Source organism: Mus caroli, chromosome 3, assembly GCF_900094665.2.
Source record: "Mus caroli chromosome 3, CAROLI_EIJ_v1.1, whole genome shotgun sequence".
NCBI classification, from domain to species: Eukaryota; Metazoa; Chordata; class Mammalia; order Rodentia; family Muridae; genus Mus; species Mus caroli.
This window is the reverse complement of record NC_034572.1, coordinates 21682879-21689756: the sequence shown is the minus strand read 5'-3', so window position 1 is coordinate 21689756 and position 6878 is coordinate 21682879.

Here is a 6878-nt window from a genome sequence, read left to right as displayed (position 1 = left end):
TCAGCCATAGTTTTAACAGTCTTAGCCAATTTATGTTAGCGTTTTCTGGCATCTAATTTGCCAATGTTTTATATCATTGGAGAAGTAGTCTTAATGTTTTATATTTCATTAATAGGTTGCTACAGATATTCGACATAAATGCTTTCTTGCAATCTTTTATGTTGATTTCTTTTGTTTTTATTAACTTGAAAATTTTATATGTGAGTCTTTTGGGCTGGCATGACTTCCGTTCCCTCCTACCTCTTTAATTTCTCCTGTGGCTCCCTAACCAGCCATCTTGAATCCCTAACCTCCTTTACACACACATGCATGCAAGCACACACCCACAAACACATGCACGCATGAGTTTGGATTCTATTGCTGTGCAAGCATTTAGATAACAAAATGAAATCTGGGAAGGGAAGGGTGTATTTCAGCTTGTAGGTTTCAGTCCATCACAAGAATATAAAAACCTGGAGCATAAACCGTAGAGGGAAGCTGCTTTATTTGTTACTTCCTGGCTCATATACCTGTATTTTATAGTTTAGGTCTTCTTGCCTAGGAATGGTACCACCCACAGCAGGCTGAAACCTCCTACATCAATTAGCAACCAAGAAAATGCCCTATTGACTGGCTCACAGGCTGATCTGATAGGGGCAATTCCTTTTGTCTTCTCAGGTTAGTCAAATTGATAACTAAGACTAACCATTGTGAGTGCATGTTTGGGAGTACTCATATCTAATAAGTTTAATAATGTTCTTATTTGCATATGTTTATGGATGACAATTTAGGATTAGGATCTCATCTCTAAAATCAAAACAAAAGATAAACAAACAAAAAAACAACAAACAACAATAACAAAGCAAAGAAAAGAAACATAATAAAACCAAACCTGGGTTCCCCTTCGTCACAGTCATTAATTATCTATAGCTCTTCACCTAGAGTAGGGCCTCATGAAGACCTCCCACCCATGCTTCTGTGGGTTTCACAGGCTTTGTGTAAGGAACTTGGTAACTAGAGACAGGAGGATCTGGAGTTTGAGGTTATCCTTAACTACATAGCAAGTTGGAGGCCAGTTGGGACACACAAGACCAAATTTTATAAGAAGCCCATATGCCATGTTAGTAAGCATGTTTAAATTTATTCCTCCCAACCTAGGAGGCCACCTTTGGTGAAGAACACAATAGAGTGATGTATTCTGAGTATCATATGATCATGGTGAGTTTCAGAAAGGCTAAAATCCAGTCTTTCTTAGATATTTCTAAATATCACTAAATGTTTGTGACTTAAATTCGACATGGTGATATTAAAATTGTTTCCATTTCCACACAGTGATCTAGTGGAATCAAGGGTGATTCCATTCACAGATCCTGTGATGTAGTCTCCACTAGTGTCAAATGGTGTTGGGATGATTATGAAATGTGGGAAAGGATGAGTTCTTAGTATGGGAGACTTAACATTCTGGTCCTAAGTCATATTTTGTATTCCTATTTGTGGGAATGAGACTTTGTGTTCCCCTCCTGAATTGTACAGGGATGGCCCTTAGGGTTCAGTAAATTTGAACCATCTTCGAACAGCTCTTAAGAAGTCTTCACAAAGCAATCAAATTATTAAAAATTGATTTTCTGCACTGTAACACAGACATATAGCAGAAGTTGTATTGGAAATAAATTCTCACTGAATGATATCCTTTGTGAGTATTTTTAAATGGCATGCAGCAACTGTGTCCCCGGTCTGGCATTAATAGATAAGAAGGGTCACAATTCCCACCTCTTTGGAATCTAAAATGGGCTGTCATAGAGGAATATGGAGTGAAAATTGACGAGCTGGGCTGGCTTGGGAGTCTGCAGGTCAGAGATTAAATCCACCTTCATCTGGGAGACAAGAGCAGCCGGTTGCTAAACACTAAACATGGTTGGTTTGAAAACAGAGCCAAGGAGGTTTGGGTGGGGAAAGCCTGAGAAGAGAAGCTGTTATGAACTCCTGGCATGTATAGGACACTATCATCCAGAAAGCATATCTTTCCTTTCCTGCATCCTGCTTTCCCTTGCAAAAAAGGCACACACTTCCTTTCACCCTCCTACGTGAGCTGCGCATTGAAAAGCAAGCCTCATTCTTCTAGACGTTCCACCGCATGTTCATTTTAAATTTAAACTTTCCATTTGCTTGCTTCACTTTATCTTGCTCTAGATAGAAATCTCTGAGCTGGTTGTAAATAAATCACAAATCAGAAGCAATGATAATTTCACTTAGGTAAGTTTCCCACCTGTTATCTTCGGATATTTATACTTATTTTGCATTGGAAAAAAATGATGCTATAAAAATTATTGATGCTGAGATATATGGAATTAGATATTTAATGGATTGGTTATCAAGAGTATTTGTGTTTCCTTGTGAAAGGACAAATAGTTTTCAGTTTTACTTTGCTCACTGCATATTTGAAAATGCAGGAATTGCAGCTCCTTGAGGTTTGAGGGAACATCTCCTCTTCTGTGAGTCTCTGAGACGTTTTGTAGAGCCATCATTTCTTTTACTTTGTTGCTTTAGTTGGAAACTTATACAGAAAAGAATCCTAAAACAGGTCATGATGGAAGACATCTAGGACTTCTCAAGTTCTGTACTATCATCTTTAAGATTTGATCTTAACTAGTTGTGTCTGTATATATGTGCATGTGTGTGTGTGTGTGTGTGTGTGTGTGTGCGCGCGCGCATGCGTGCGTGGGCACATGTGTGCACTGATATGCAGAGATTCCAGAAGAAGATGTCTGATCTGGAGTTACATGTGGTTGTAAGCTGCCTGATGTGGGTGCTGGGAACTGAATTCAACCGTCTGGATGTGCACCTTGTGCTCGTCTTCTCTCCAGTGAGATAACCATGATTGTAAAATGTTGGTTAAATTCTTGTCTTTCATTGTAATAAAAGCAAAATTATTAGGTTTAAAATTAATGGACAATCCAATTAAAGGGGCATGCTGGTTGATTCATCCCTCAAGAGGTCTAGAACTTCCCAGGTACTTGTATCATCTGAGCATACCCAAGAAAATGTTAATATTGGTTTAGAAATACAAAGAATATGCAAAAAAAAACCCCACAATTTAAGTCACATGGTCTTGCTCTCTGCAAAAAATATTCAAAGGCAGCTGACAATTCATATGCAGCACCTATTAAGGAAACACTAGAGAAAGGAAATGTATTTAGGGAGATGAAATTAAAATTTCTAAACAACAGCCAGAATGTAAGAGGAATTTTCTATGACATATAATTTAGCCCTATTACTCCTTAAAGTCACATCTAAGTAGTAAAGGGCATCAATGACAACAGTAAAGTTTCTGTTTGTGTCCCTGGATATTATACACACAGCAAGAACCTCTGAGTACCTCATTACTGTAGGTTTTAGGGACATCCTTCTAATGGACATATTCACTTAAAAGGTAGGAATTACTCAAGTTCTAATTAAGTGCTTTTGGCAATTCAAACACCACTTAATTTAAAAAATAACCAAAGAGTTAATATCATCATAATACAACCTTTTGATTTTCATGTATACAACTCTAATCATTTAATTGAAATTGAGTTGAGTACATGAAATATTTCATTGTTGAGATAACACAAGTCTATTATTCCACACATTCATTCCATTTGGAAAAGAAATCAACTCTTGGTATTTGGAATGGATATTTAAATAGTGTCAGACCCTGACACTTCACTCAGTGACAGCTGTGAGGGTTGACTCCTTTGTAACTCCAAGAGAGAGCAGGTTTAGGTGATGTAATATCTGGTACACAGTTGCAAGATCTGGTCATGAATACTTCTTTTTATGATGTTACAGAAAAAGTAGAGCCATAAAGATGTCTTCTAGTTTGGATGTAAAGTGTCCCCCACAGACTCGTGTGCCTGTACACCAGTCCTCAGCTGGCCATTATTTTTAAGGTTTTTTAAGGCTGTATAACCTATTGGACATGAAATAGTTGGTGTTTTAGGACTATGGGGTTGGGGTAGAGGCTTATAGCTGGCCTTGGTTCCAGTCCAAGCTCTTCACTTCCTGGTCCACCCAGATGCTAGCAAGCCATGTGAAAAGCAACCTATTCTTCCCCTATTGTGAGACAACAAGTTGAGATAAATCTTTCCTTTCTTATTGATTATTTACTTGGTTATTATTTATTTGGTCACTATGATGAAAAAAACAAATATAAGATATTTAATATTTATTGTGTATTAATAATCTCTCATACATGTGCAGTAGCATGTGGTAAATATCTCTTTCAGGTATTTGATGTATGCATATGCATATATACATATACCCTCCTGCTTTTATGAGAGCAAATTAGAAGCATGTAAGGTCACAGTGACCATGTCCAAGCTGACCACAATGATGTTTCAGAATTGTTTTCTTAACTACCACATTCAACCACGTACACATCAAACAGAGTAAGTTCAACATATACATATGTATAATGAAAAATAGAGCACGTTTTGATGATAGTATCGTAAGTCATCCAGTATGGTTTTTGTACGTTATGGTATGTGGGACACTGGTTGCTTACCTACAACTAACAACAATATTGTTCTCAATACCATTTACTTGACTGGAATTTCTGTAATGTTCTCTAAATTTATAATTTATTGACTCAACTGAAACACCTTTAAGAGAAAGCAAAATTAAGGATGACAAGGAGAAATTGGGACTATTACCCATCAGAAAATGAATCAGTGTGTCCAAATAGAAAAACCTCACAGCAGATTCTCTGTTTCAAAACATTGAGTTTCTGAGGTCTTAACAGCATAAAACTAAGGGACCATATCTCTTTAGAGCTGTAGATGACTTTTTATTATACAATTACATATGAGTGGTCAGATTTCTTGCTCATGAGCACCCTGTTGAGCAGGACTTTGAACGTGATGGTGATTGACTGGCATATCTCTTAATCTGCACTCATCTAGCTGGGGTTTGTTTATACATTAGGCTCAGAGTGCTCAACAGAGGGTGAGTTCTCATGCCTTAGTCAGCTGGCATCATATCTTGAATCATTCACTTATCAGAGCTCAGTGCAGAGTGAAGGCCAGAGTTATTGTGAAACAGTCAGGTGGCTGATGAGAAACCTGTCCTTTACTAGTCCTCATCTGGACTGTCCTCAGCATTTCAGTACTTGAACAAATTCAAACCGTGGAGATCACATCGCTCTAGGAAGGCCATCTGGATAATTTTACATTGCCTTAAGCTGAAAACTCTATCTGGTGTCCTAGGTCCACTTACTTATCAAGGCAACAGGAATTGTGTCTCTTCCATGTACCAGTTTTATTTAGGATTATTTTTATTTTATTCTGATAGTTGAGGCTGAATTAATTTTATATTATCATTAAATGCATAAAATCTTATGAATAAAGGTTTTTATATTTGTTTGATATGGTTCTTTGAGCACACAAAAAGTGTTCAAAATACTATAAAGAAAGAATTTTATGCTAAAATAAAATTACTGAGCTTCATATCTCTCTTGTGTAATTTTGTCGCCCTACAATGATTTTAAATGATTTTCCCTTTAAATTCCTAGGGTTATGGAAGACATAAAAGATAAATATGAATTTATTCCTTATAGCATATAGCTATAAAGTAGCTTCATTTCAGCTGTGCTTTTGATATGCAAGTTAGGTTTGCCTCTTACTGGAACTAAAGTGATATGAAAGTGTGGTTTCTCTTGACATTTGTGGTCTCCATGTTCATCTTTACATTTTACATACACATAATAGTAAGCAAATAATAATAAGCAAAGACTGATACCTGTCACAAAAAGCACCGTTTCATGGTTCTTGGTCATCACTAATGATTAATATGGAGAAAACAGATACATATCAAACAGTGGATATGGGCAAATTATGTTTAGTGCCACCTAAGTGTTATGTGTAATTTTAGTAACCCACTAAGTCTTTTTCAAGAGCTCTGCCTGAGCTCCCTCAACCTCTTGGGGCTAGCTCCACTAAGCTGCCTCCTCCGTGTCCTTTCTCCTGCCCACCTTAGTAGACGAGATGGAAAACACCAGACAGCCTTAATATTTAAAAAAAAATAGCCAGATAACCCAATGGCTGGGCAAAGGATTTCCTGTCCCATCATATATAAATTGCTAATGGCATTGAAGTTTTGTCGGTAGACAGCACTAGAGATCACTGCCAGAAGAAATGAAGAACTGTGCTCCCAAATCTCACATGAAGCATACCCATCCTGAGCCCAGCTCCCCTGATCTGGAGGATGTTCACTTGGAGCTTCCAGAGCGTGTGTGCTCTTCTGCATTACCAGGATCTTGTAACTGTCACAGTTCCTTTGGGACTACCTCTTACAGAGTTCTAGGATCCAGCTGCCTCTTGTGGCACATTGTCCTCTCAGATGGTTTTAGCAAACTGCTCCAACTCTGTAGCACTGACTCTCCAGTGTCAGGCTCTCAAATTGCATAGCAATTAGCAATGTTCAGTGTCCAACAGAAAAGCCCTATCTCACAAATGTCAGGTGCATTTTGTAGCTGAAAAGCCTCTAGTGAGATACATCTCCAAAAACAACTGGAGGATGCATTTTTGGCAAGTTCTAGATGAGAATTTTCTACCAAATTACACTGGACAGGCACAGTAGAAATTATTCAGCTGTTGTGGTCCTTGGCCATTTCCTAATTGTTGGGAGATAGTTTTGTGCACTATGTATTCAGATGCTGATTTCTATGCCCAGACATCTGGATACAGTCCAGATGATGGCATGGTGAAGCATCTCTGGTCTCAATGTTATGTAAAAATTGTTTTCTATCATCTCTGATTGGCTAATAAAGAGCTTATTGGCCAATTATCTGGACAGAAGAGAATAGGGCAGGACTTCCAATCTCAGTCTGGGGTATCCAAGGAGAGAGAGAGAGGGAGAGAGAG